Source organism: Zalophus californianus, chromosome 6, assembly GCF_009762305.2.
Source record: "Zalophus californianus isolate mZalCal1 chromosome 6, mZalCal1.pri.v2, whole genome shotgun sequence".
In the NCBI taxonomy this organism is placed as follows: Eukaryota; Metazoa; Chordata; class Mammalia; order Carnivora; family Otariidae; genus Zalophus; species Zalophus californianus.
Window position 1 is genome coordinate 127521745 of NC_045600.1, and position 13413 is coordinate 127535157.

Genomic DNA, 13413 nt, shown 5'->3' on the forward strand with positions numbered 1-13413 from the left:
GCTATAAAAAGAAACAGCTAGCGCCCAGTGGAGACGTTTGCCACTCTACAACAGCAAAGGAGACCTAATTACAGTTTCGACTGATCCCGGGAATGCGCACTAGTGAGGTCAAATGCATGATAAAAAAAAAAAACAAAACAATCCTGCTGTTGCCTTCTCCCCCAAAACATGATCTGGCCTGGCATAATCCTTTCTTATCTGTTGCTAATAACTCCTTGCCTTCCGTTTTGCATGACTCCTGGGAGCATCTCTCTGGTTGCTAGATGGGATGCGGCTGGATTCATGAATCCCTTAATAAAGCCAATTAGATCTTCCAGTTTACTTGGTTGAATTTCGTTTTTTTTTAGAACTTCGTGGTGAGCACCAGGTGCTACATGAACAAGATACACAGGGCCCATGACCATGAAGTACAGAGCCTGCAGGGGGTAGAGTCCCATGAGCAGGGAATAAAGAGACCCCACTGCATCTGGGGGTCAGAGGAGGCTTCAGGCGGGCTGGGAGGTCTCTGTTGAGGCCTGCAGAATGTCCAGCATTGGATGCGGGCAGAGAGCGTGAAGTGGGGTGGGCGCCCAGGCCACCCTGTGTCACAGCCACACGGGGAGGGGGCCGAGCACAGGCCAACACAGAGTTTGAACTTCACCCCAGGGGCAACGTTAGGACGCAAAGTTGGCATGGGAATGCCACGTAGGTCAGCTATGGGTATCATGGACTCTAAGACACTATTAGTTTTTTAAACCACAATCCATTTCAGAAATGTTAAAATATGAAAAAACATACATATTAGAAATATGAGAAAAGGAAGTTCGGTCCATTGCATGAAGCGAAAATAACGTCAGTTCAAAGCAACACAAGCAGCCGGGGTATGGACAATCCCCGGCAGGGAACCCAAGGCAGGGGCTGGGGAGAGAAGGCCACATGTATGTAGCACCACTTGGGGGAGGTGACCTTGGCCTCTTCATTCCCTTCCCTCAACACTTTGGTTCAGCCCAACCCAGCTAAAAGTAAACCTCAAGAGCGGACTTAAAGTAAAACATAAATAAATAAATAATCCAGAAAAGGTTTTCTGAGCACGATGTGGAAGCAAAAGGAAGTGTGTTTTCTCTGAGAGGGGCATTTATGCATATGAGGCCTCCCACGCTCCCCCCATGGAGCTGCCTTTCTGACCCCCAACTGAATAGCACCCCTAAACCATCTCCTGCTCTGTCTCGCCCCCGCCCCCAGCAGCTGTCCTGCCCTCCCCTGGACACTGGGCATTTGCACACCCTACTTCCCTGTTGGCATTTTACCCCATTTGTTAACGTCTCTGAAATCACCATGCCTCTTATAATGGATATGTGTGTACATTGAAGGTGATGGTGTTTTTCCCCCCCGAAAAGTCATTAAACTGATGGTGCATCTCATAACCATCTCATAACCATCCCATAACCATTGGTATGAGATTCAGAATACTGAATATTCTAAAGCCCAAAGCTCTAGAATATTCAGTAATCCACAGGCCCGGCAGATCAGGCCGTAGCAACTGTGTGGTTTATTAAAAAAAATAAATAAGTAAAAGGGCACTTGTGCTTCCTGTCTTTAAATCCTGCTATCTCCAACTGTCTCCCCTTTTTGCTGATGTGCACAATGAACCACTAATAAACAAACTCCAGCGTCTATTGGGTAATTCCTCTTAAAAAGAAAAACAAAATGGGGGAGTATCTGGATGGTTACAGGAATTGGAGACACAGATATTTTCGGGAGTGGCTTTGCAGCCACACTTCACGGTACGGTTTTTGCAGAGCGAGAAATGACCTCGGCAAAGCAAGGTTGGGCATTTGGCTGGTTGTGGTTTGCTTGCCTGCTGGCCGTCATTTGAGGGTGCCTTTGACACAAAGTGTCTTCATTGTCTTCACTGTGACCGCTGTCCAGATGTGGAAACTGAGTCTTGGGGACGGCGGGGGGGGGGGGGGGGGGGCGGCTACCAGAGGCCACACAGCACGGAGGTGTGTGGTCGGGACTGGAACACAGGTGCATCTAACTCCTCGCAGAGCCACAGAGACCCCCGAGGGGCACAGCACCCTGGGGGCTTTAACCCACGATGCAAATCAGCTTTCCTGAACCCCCATCCCAGGAGAAACTGGCATGCATATGTAGGGGATAAAGAAACTTCCTTCTTTCCTGCAGGATTCTTCCAGCTGGTTTTGGAATTAAATTGACATGAGACAGAATGACAGGAGGAAAAAACCCCAAGTTTTATGATGTGCACACAGAGGCACGATAATAAAATCGAGACCCAAAAGAAAAAACCGGTGCCGGCAGTTTTTATGCATTTTAGACAAAGAGACAATATGCTGGTGAGGAACTGGCAGGATAAGGAAAACAGATGTTTGGGAGCTTTAATTAGTAAGGAATTCTAAGCGCAATTTAGGCTGAGGTGGTAGTTTAGGGGAAAAAAAAACCCAAAACAATAAAAAACAAGGTTTGTTTCTCCCGCTTTCCCGGTTTTAAAGCCCTGTGTCTGGTCATAAGGATGTCTTTTTCCTTCTTAGTACAAGAAGGGTACTTTTTATGTGGGGGATTTCTTGCCTGCTTTCAGGGGGACAGAGGAGGGTCTGAGTGTCCTCGGGCCGGCTGTTTTCCCAGTAGCTTCAATTCAAAAGAATCAATATGCCATTGTGGCACATTTTGGGACAGTCTGCTCTGGGTCCCTACGCATGATTCACTTCCCAGCTGCACAGCACTTCTGTGTTCAAGAGGGGTCCCTGGGTGGGGGTCAGATCATGAGACTTCTCTTTCTTTCCATCTCTGCCCCCAGCTGTGTGCTGGGAATGGCCCCTTGACAGAGCTCATCGCTTTCTGGTGCCTTCCAGATACTAAAACAGTTGAGGTCCAGGCTGAAAAGTCAGCCTCCTCCCTGGCTCGCCTCCGCCCAGCGCAATCGGCCCAGCCCAACTAACGCTTCTTCCCTCGGAGGTGGAGAGAGCAGAAGCCTGTCTTTCCTTCACCCCACCATCTGTCCCCCTTCTCCAGCCCCTGAGGCTGGCCCTGGGGCGATGATCAGGGACGTGTTGGGATCACACTCTGGTCTGCTCTGCTTCTGTCCCATTCAAGGACCTGGAATGGGGCAGGGGTAGTGTCCACAATCCTGTAAATCCCCATACAGATCTCAGGCAGGAACAGGTTCCAGTACCTGGGTCCGGTGTTCCCCCAACTCCATATCGTGCCACGGGGGCTGGTGGTCCTACGCGCAGCAAGCAGCCAGCCGAGCAGACAGGGACAGGCCCCCTCTCCCGGGTACTCTGGACTCCGGGAGGAATATACCCATCTCCCTCACTTGGCTGCGGTGGGAGAAAGCACCAATGCTGCCCCTCCCCCACGAAGCTGCCAATACAAATTCGACCTTTCCCTCCTGCCCTTCAGTCCACTCTTCTTACAGACCGAGGCGGGGCGGGGGGGGGGGGGGGGGGGAAGGGTGATTGCAGTGCCAGAGAGCTGATGGTTCCCTGTGGTTCTGGCAGCTTTTAGGAAGCCCTCGGGGAGCTCCCTTTCTGATATCTTCCATTTGTGGATGCGGCCTTGAGCCAGGGCCTGTGGGGAAAGCCTTCTGACATGCTGTTAAAAAGGAGGGGATTGGGGGCACCTGGGTCGCTCAGTTGGTTAAGCGTCTGCCTTCAGCTCAGGTCATGATCACAGGGTCTCAGGATCGAGCCCCGCATTGGGGGGGGGGGGGGGGGCGGTCCCAGCTCAGCGGGGAGATTGCTTCTCCCTCTGCCTCTGATCTTCCTCCCCTGATTGTGCTCTCTGTCTGTCTCAGATACATAAATAAAATCTTAAAAAAACAAAACAAAACAAAACAAAACCCAGCACCCCTGCGACGTCAACAATGCCAAAGAGCTCACCGGAAGCTGTCGTGGTCCTGGTCTGAGTGGAGAGAATGACTCACAGTGAAATGTGCCAAGATGGCTCCCATCAAAACCAAACCCCCAGTGGCCTGTCCTTTGAGGCACATCACCTGGACTCTGCATGAACCGTTTCGAAACACCACAGTAATGCCGGCCAAGGGCTCAGGTAGACCAAACGCAGTCCTCTTTGGCCCAGACAAGAGACTCTGAGCGCGTCCAAGATGGACAGACATGGGCCACCGTCCCACCTTCACCGCTTCCTCACCATGTGACTTTGGGCAAGTCCCTTAGCCCCTCCATGCCTCGGTTTCTTCATCTTTACCCTGTGGTAACCCGGTAGAGTCATGGCGAAGGGTTAAATGAGGTAAAGAGTATATAGAGACACACATGCGTGTACCTACGAATGTGCATCGCAAATAGCTTTCAAGAACCACACTTTCGGGCCATTGGCAGCCACGTGAACTCATCTAGTGCTGGGGAGGAGATACAGTCCAAGGGGAAAGCCATACTTCGAGAACTCAGGGCAAAGCAGATGCCAGCACTCAGGCCTCTTCCCGCTTCCCAGGGAGCTCTGTACCTACCCAAGGAGCCAGGCAGAGTACACACCCTCATGCTTTCTCTTTAGTAGACCCCAGTAATTCTCATTGTCAGGAAAGACGATTTTCTTTCATACATGAGCTTCTCATTTTACAGAAAGGAAACAATTTAAAAATGGCATCTAGAAATGGCCACTTAGGTTAGGTGGGAGCAGAGATATATAATGAACCTCCATCCCCCACTTGCCATCCATATTTCTGAGATAGTGTGTGGGTGGGGTGGGGTGTATGTGTATGTGTAAATGCAAGCAAGTCTGAGTCACAGAATTTAAAACCTAAGGAAGGGAATTTTCAAGAAAAGTCTCCTTAGCTCCAACTCTGTGGGACTAACCAATGTAGGCCGTCTATTTACTTTGTTATCCAGCTGTTGGCCTGAGAGATGAAATATGGGATTAAAGACGGGGGGTGGGGTGGGGGGAGAAAGAACCACCATGTTGTAGTGACATAAGGAACAAACAGGGCTGGCCAGGCCTCGCCTTCCATCGGGCGGGTAGGTGGCCTCACCTCTCTTCAACTGATGTAAATAGATGGGCCAAGAAGTGCCAAGTCGGTTAGAATGCCCTGAATCACCAAATACTGGCTAATTCCTGGAAGGGACCCCAGTGTTTCCCAGCCTCTGCCGAGTGGCCAGATGTTTTCCTCATTAAGGCTTTCCTAGGGTAGAAATGATTCTTGCCTGTTGAATGCTCAAGTAGATTAGCAGTCTTTCTGCAAGGCCTGGGAACTGTCTACTTTCAACTGCCTTCAGAGACAAAACTTTTTAAATGGATGCTAGTACACAACATTGTCAATGCAACACATTTCCCGAGAATGTTTACCCTGAACCCAGCCTCGCTGTCAGGCTGGCTTTCAGTTTACAGGAAATTCCAAAAGTAGATGAACAAGCGAAATGACATCAGGAATAAACAGTCACGCAAATCCAGATTATGGGACATTCTCCCCGGCAACTCTTCTATATTCTTTAATGTCACGAGATTAAAAATAAATCAATAATAAGGTAGGGGGTATTGTTCTAGACGCAAAGAGACCACAGGGAAACAACCAAATGCAACGTGTAAACCTCAATTAGATCCTGACTGAAAATAATACCAAAAGGGGCGCCTGGGTGGCTCAGTTGGTTAAGCGACTGCCTTCGGCTCAGGTCATGATCCTGGAGTCCCGGGATCGAGTCCCACATCGGGCTCCCTGCTCAGCGGGGAGTCTGCTTCTCTCTCTGACCCTCTTCCCTCTCGTGCTCTCTATCTCTCATTCTCTCTCCCTCAAATAAATAAATAAAATCTTTAAAAAAAATACTACCAAAAGAATTAATAACAGACATTCTTGTGGCAATTGGGGAAATTTGAATACAGACTGGATATTACATTAGATTATGGAATTAGCATCATTTTCTGAGGAATGATATTGGGAGCTTATTTATGTTGAAGAATGTCTGTAAGCTTGGATACAGGGTGAAGTGTTTAGGGGTGAAGTGTTATGATGTCTACAACTTACTCTTAAAGGGCATGAAAAGATATGTATGTATAGCCACACAGAGACAAAGTAATGGTGCTCAAATCTTCACAAGTGTTGGACCTACGTGGAGGTATTTCATTATATCATTTCGCAACGTTTTTGTTTGACAATTTCATATTTAGGGGCGCCTGGGTGGCTCAGTCGTCAAGCATCTGCCTTCGGCTCAGGTCATGATCCCAGGGTCCTGGGGTCGAGCCCCGCATCGGGCTCCCTGCTCCACGGGAAGCCTGCTTCTCCCTCTCCCACTCCCCCTGCTTGTGTCTCCTCTCTCGCTGTGTCTCTCTCTGTCAAATAAATAAATAAAATCTTAAAAAAAATAGAAAATTTCGTATTAAAAGGCCAGGGAAAGAAACAAAGCAAGCAAAAGAAAAATAAAGAGACAATGGAGAAAATAAAAATAAATGAAAGGAGAACTGTTTTCAAAAGTAGAAAAAACAATTTTTTTTTTAAGTCGGGGAAAAATTCATTGTACTTAGAAGCCATGCATTCCACTCCTTTGTCTTCTGAAAAACATAGTGGAAGACTATTGCCAGCACGTACGGATGCACAACAACACTCCCACCAGCGAAGCAAGGAAACAGGACCATCATAAAATCCCCGTGCGGGCTCGTGGTGACTTCTCAGGAGGATGGGGGAGCACAGATGCCAGTGAGCGTTCACGTCGCTATTCCAGTTCTTGGGCTGTGTGGAGGCTTGATGACTGTAACATACTATTAATAAATGAATAAATGAAACGGTGGTGGGCCACGCATAGGCTGACGACGACAGGTCAAGCATCAAGTAAAACGAAATACTGCCCAGTGTACGGGAACGGTAAGAAAATGCTCTCATGGTGGAGTCTCTGGTCCTCCGGACACTGAAGCAAAATAATTATACTCATTAAGTGATATTTCATCTGCTGATTTATCCAGGTATATGGTGTGTATATATGGATAAATAAATATACATAGAAAAATATACACATAGATCAATATATATAGATATCTGTGTGTGTAAATATATACATTGTATATTATGTGTACACACACACACACATACATACATTGAGGATCTGCTATATTCCAGGTATATAATATGTGTGTGTATTTACTATATATAAAAATATATTTCATGTATTTATAAATATATATAAGTGCGTATCACATATAATTTATATATATAAACATAGTATAACATATATATGGTATATACTTACTGAGGCTCTAGGCATATATACGTAGGTCAAATGCTATGAAGAAAAGCATAAGACATATAAAGAAGCCTGGGGGCAAGGAGCATGACCTTTTGGCCAAGAGGCTGGAGGCGAGCTCTCTGAGGAGGTCTTTTGGCCAGGCCTGGAATGACTGCACTAGCTGCCCTGCGTTCTCGGAGGAGGAGTATTCCTGGTAGAGGAACAGTTAAGTGCAAAGGAAGGTTCTAGGGCAGGCGTGTGCTCTGTCAGGGAACACAAGAGGTCAGAGCAGCTCCAGTGAAGTGATATGGGTCAGAGAAGGTTTGGAAGCCGTGAATAAACACCTCAGAGTTGTGTTGGAAGCAATCAGTGGGTTTCAAGCAGGGAAGTGATCTATCAGATATGTGTTTTTAAAGGTGAAAGCTGAGTGATTCCCTTGAACAAGTGAACCAGAACAATATTCAAAACACTGAGCAACTTGCAACTGTGCTGACCAATCAGCACGGACCCTGGTCCTGGCCCGAGCCAGGTGCTTCAGAGCCCCTGTGGGCCAGGTGGCCAGTCCTGGAGCTGCTGGATCTGGGTGAGTTCTCTGAGGTTCAGGAGGAGAGGACTGGAGGGCCAAGAGAGTGCTTGTTTGTCCATCTGTATGGAAGTAGTCAACATTTTAACAGAAGAACGGGTAAATACACACTGTATAAAGGTACAATGAATGCTAGGATTGAGCTGGAAGTTTAAGGAAACACCATCAAGGTCATCAATGAGCAGATCTACTTCCCTTTATCCAAGGTAAATAAGAATCACCCATCCGTCCATCCATCTGTCCATCCAGCTCCGCATAGAATTTGTAGCTTTTGAACTACTGGTAGATGTCAAATACTGTTTTCGTGCTGGGATCTGTCTGCGAATAAGACAGACAATGTCAGCAATCTCATGAAGTTTATATTTTAATGTAGACAGACTATAAACAAATACATGTCAAGCAAATTTCAGCGGGAGAAAAGAAAAGCTCTTGATGATAGAGTGGTTGGGAAGCAGGTGGGATATTTTAGAGTCAAGAAAGAAATGAGTAAGAAAGAGACAACATAAAAGAATTAGTTCCCGCTATCTCTCCAACTCCCAGGGAAGTACTCCACACATGGAAGTTGCTTGATACACATTGGTTGGAAGAAAAAAATGAATGTGGAACTTACTTAGCCATTAACAAGAATTAGGCATAACTACACGTAGAGATGAGGAAGCTGCAGAGAGGACACTTTGTAAAACTAAATGCACATATAGATGCACAAAGACTTGGAAGAATCCACACAACACGGTCCACGTTGAGAGGGAATGAGAAGGTACTTTCACTTTTTACTTAATATGTCGGTTTATTGTTTGCATTTTAAGAGTTGATACTCATTTTGAAATAACAAAGGCTCTTAGAAGCACACACACAATGATTCTGCGTATCAGAGGGGTGACCTGGAATGAGGCATGAATACTGGTGAATAATGGATCCAATCAGGAAACCTACATAGGCACTTGACAGGTGACGATCCTTGTACTGTGTGGGCAAAGCAGCTTCACTCACACTCAATGCCATCATCCAGGCTCGCTGATGCGCCCCAGGGCCTCTCGGTGCCCAAGGAAATACAGGCATAGAATATGTTACAGTTTCTAATGCACCTGTGTGCTACGGCAGAAACAAGAGGCAGAACAAGTAAGAGCAGAAAATAAAGAAGAAAAGGTATTGCAAGTTTCAAAGGACAGCATCCCGGTGGCATCGCTGAAACGGATGTCAGGAACTACTGGCATTTAAACAATTCAGACCTTCACCTCAGAGGAAGTTCAGCAATGCTGATCCCACGAGACCTCTCAATCCAGGTGAATTCTGTCGCTGGTTTACAACGAAAAGAAGAACAACCAAAGGAAGAGGTCTCACCCTGGAGAGACCTGCTGCATGGTGGGGACATAAAAACCTTAAAAACAAAGGCACCTCGTGCAGATTTTTGTGGAAGGATTAGAGAACAAACAAGCATGCCCTCCCTAAATTCTCCTGGGCAGTGCTGGCCCGAAAGCCTCATCGCGGAAAGCTGCACACAAAACGTGGGGAGGCGGGATGCCGGCAGGAGAGCGTCCCGGGGTGAGGGCTCCCTGACCCTAGAGGCTGAGCAGGCGAATCACGTGGCTCCTAAAAGACCCTGTAATTTTCAGTTGACTAATGGGGGGCGGGGGGAGAATCAACATGTGAATCACCTTTCAAGTACTTAATTTAATTAGACAAGGAAAATGAGGCTTCTTTAACATTCTTCCTTGGCATTAACTTCTGTCACAAAGCAGCGTAGCCTAATTGGTAAAAGTGAAAAAGTGATTACCGAGGCTTAAGCTTATTTATCACAGCTGCTGCACTTTTACAAAGTGAGTTTTATGGTGCTAACACCCTCCGCCAGGGCAGTACGGACCCCGGAGCATGGATTCTACTCTTTTCATAAAGCACCTCTAATAAGCCGCGGTAATAGGGTGGGTGGGTGCGGAGGGGAGTATATTAAACACACAACCCGGCTGGGGCTCACAGCTTGGTCTGCTGCCCTAGGTGCCCATTCTTTCCCCTCCTGTCTTCTCTGTCCCTTTAGAATCATACAGTATGGCAGGTCAGGGAGCCCTTAGCTCACCTCCTCTCATCCTGGGCAAATGACTTGCTCTGAGTCACACTGCCCTTTACCAGCAAAGCCAGATCCACCCAGGTCACGTGAGTCCCAAGTCGTGGCTCTTTCTGCCTTTAGCAAGCTAATCAGAAAGAAGGTGGCGCTGGATCTCGGGAGCTAAAATTAAGGATGTTCTGCAGCAGCCCCTAATCCGCTGTTCTTCTTGGTCCTTCCAGTGTTCCATTGTGTTAGTAATTTTCGCGCACCGTCTCTTCCCTCCAAGGGCCTAAACATTCGGAAGGCAGGCTCCTGATCGCATTCCTCTTGGATTACTACTGGACGGCTGACTGTAGGGCACCGTCTTTAGGAGGCACTGGATACAACTGTGAGAAAGAAAGAAACCTCTCCTTGTTAATAACCACGCTAACTGATGGACTATAGGGGTGTTTCCTCAACTCCACGGACTAAAGCATGAGAATGGATGTTTGCAATGTGTCAAGATCTTGTGTCGGAATCCGAGATCTGAGGAAAAACTAGAGCCAGCCCACAGAGAACTTACGATCAAGCTGGCAAGATGACAATTTTTCTTTTTGTTTTGGGGGAAAATATCAACACAAAGACTCGGAGAATACTAGCACAAACACCCATGCACTCATGACTCCAAATTTTGCACATCTGAATTTTGTCGTATTCACTTGATCTTCCCACCCAAACCAGACAAATAAAACCGATAGAACAGGAGGCCAGGATTGTCTGTGTTCCTGGACCGTAGGCCAGGGATTCAGCTGCACGTTTCTTTAGAAAAATACTTAGTTAGGCAAGCAGGAGATACAGGGGTTGGAGAAGAGCATTGCTGCAATCCTTCCAAGGGTTTGAAGACCTAGAATATTTTATTAAACACCTCCGCCTGATGGAGTTCCAGCCCCCCCCCCCCCACCTTACATTTACATGGGCTGCACCATTGTCAGGAGGAGGCTACAGAGTAGATGGACAGGGCAAGTCACCTGCGGCCACTGTCCCAAGACCCACTGCGGCCAGGCTTTGGAGCAAGGGGTAGGCTGAGCCTCCCTCGAGAAGCTCCCTCAGAACACCACTATTGTCCTTGCTACCTGTGTCCCAACCTGCTCCCCACCCCCAAGGCCATCTGTCCCTCGAGCCTGGCCCCTTCAGAGGGATACTCATCGCTTGTCCCAAGTCATGGGTTGTGGGTAGCAGCCTATTTTTCCGTGAGGATCAACTTTGGACACCGCCTTTCCTTCACGCTGTTTTCCCACTTTCTGATGGGAATCATCAAACATTACCTATGTGCAGCTTTTTGCATAATTCTAAACTCAACTGAACTGTTCTAAAAACACGGTGGGAAGGGGGAAGGAACAACGCGGATTCTTCGTGTTAGCGGGTAGATGCCATACAGAGAAGACTTCATTTTGGTGACCCTCAGAGTGGCTCCTGGACCAGCAGCATCCCACACAAAGCTACACTCATCTGAAGATTTTTTTTTTTTTTTTTGGTCTTAAAGTAGGTACCACCAGCTTAGTCCCCAAGAAACCCACGTTGCCTCCCAGGGCTAGGAAAGGATCTGTGGGTGCTGGCGCAGGCTGCGCCCAGCCTCGACCTGGCATCCGCCGTCAGCTCTTGGGCCAACCCTGCCAATGCTTCTTTCCACCTTCGGGACACGCCACCGGCAGGCTGCCTTGTGGGTAGTGCCAAGGCACATGGGGACCGAAGCAGCGAGAGTCACTCTCTCCCCCACCCCGGAGCAGGCTAGGACTGCCATTATCAACGTCGGGCAGACATACACTTCACGGGCTGCTGAACTAAGTTGAAGAACAATAACAGCAAGACCCCAGAACTACAGGCTACTGGTTTTGTCTGCGCCCAACTTGCAAAAGATCACTGGACACACAAAGGCCCAGATGTAGAGTCAGCTTGTAATGCGGCGGGGGGGGGGGGGGGGGGGGGCGGATGGAGGTGGGATTTGTATTCTTTGTTAGCACAACACACAGAGAACCGTTCAGGCTGGCCCATAAAATAAGGTGACTTGGTGCACACGTGGTTTCTGAGAATCTCTAGAAGTGTGTTAGTCACAACTCAAGGACAAGGAGGTAGGTGGTTTCTGTAACAGCTCATGGTGACTTCTGGAGTTTTCTTTCTTCTCTCTTTTGCCATGCAGAAAGCCTGAATACCCATCTGCAGGGGATCTCAGTGAGGTCTCTCGACCAGCAGCATCAACATCTCCTGAACTCTTGCTGGAAATACAGATTCTGTGGCTTTGTCCCAGACTTGCTGCATCAGAAACTCTGGTAATGGGGCTTAGCAGTATCTTAATGAGCCCTCCAGGGGATTCTGATCCTCACTCAAGTTTGAGACCCACTTGGACTAAGGTATACAGTGGAGTTCCATAATTCCACACTCCAAGAATGGTGTACAGCTTGAATTTAGAATATGGACGTCCTCGGCCAGGCAGAGCCCTGCCTGATTTCCACACAGTGTGGCCTCCCCACAACAGCGCTGCTTATTTCTCCCCACATCCCCACACCACCCTGTTATCTCTTATCCATCCCCGGGGCTCTGACACTGGCTGGCTCCTGAATGCTCGCACGATGCTGGCCCCTCAGCCTGGCACTCCAAAAAATATGCATTGAATGAGCAAGCGGTCCTCAACTGGATCATTTTTAAACTTTCCCAGGACTTTGTGAACAGGCTCAGTAAAGACCACGGGGGTGGAGTCTGAACGTTACATAAGCGATCTCCCGTGCAGAACTCAACTGGGTTCCACTGTTAGGAACACCAAAGGAGTCCTCTTAGGAAGGAGCTTTTTCGTATGGTTTCCAGGGGTACGGTCTGGCTGGAGGAATATCTCAACTTCGGTATCATGAGAAGATGAGCTTCTACTAAGCAGGCATTTTATTATTATCCACCAAAACACAAGGTGATTAAAGCACTTTTTAATTTTAAAAATTATTAAATGGGGAAGGAAGTAAGAGTATCAGTTAATCTCAGGTCAGTCTTTTTTTTCTTTTTCTTAAACCCTCTAATAAGTTCCTAAACATCAAGCATTTCCATGAAGCTAGCCAGTTACTTAATTATAGACTTGGTGAGTAAATGCTTCTACAGAATTCTCAAAGGGATTGCCAGGATCCTCGTATAATATAGGGTTTAGATGTTCCACACCGGAGCCTATATACTAGCCCTTTTATCTTAAGGCAAAAAGGTGCCCAGGAGAGGATGCAACGCGGGGTTACACACCTTGGGGAGCCAGCCTGGCTCAAGGGTGAGGCAAGCCACCGAAGGCTGTGCACCGAGGTACCAGCACCCCCGCCCTGCTCGCCACGGGCCACAGCAGGACCCGCTCTGATCCCAGTGGCCCTCCGGGGGCCTCGCAGGGCAGGGGAGTCTCTTCAGGGCAGTAACCTCATGTCTCATCATCCAGGACAGTCAGCAGTGCTGGTGCTCCCCTCCCAGCTCGGAGCTTCTCTCCGGGATAACGAGCCTGCGGTGCCAGCTGGAGGAGGGAAGCACAATGGGCGGCCAGTATGAAGGGCCCGACACCTAGCTGGCACCACGATCCCCTGGGAGGCCACGGGCAAGCCCTCCAGACTCTTCTAGTGCGGGTGTCCTCTCCT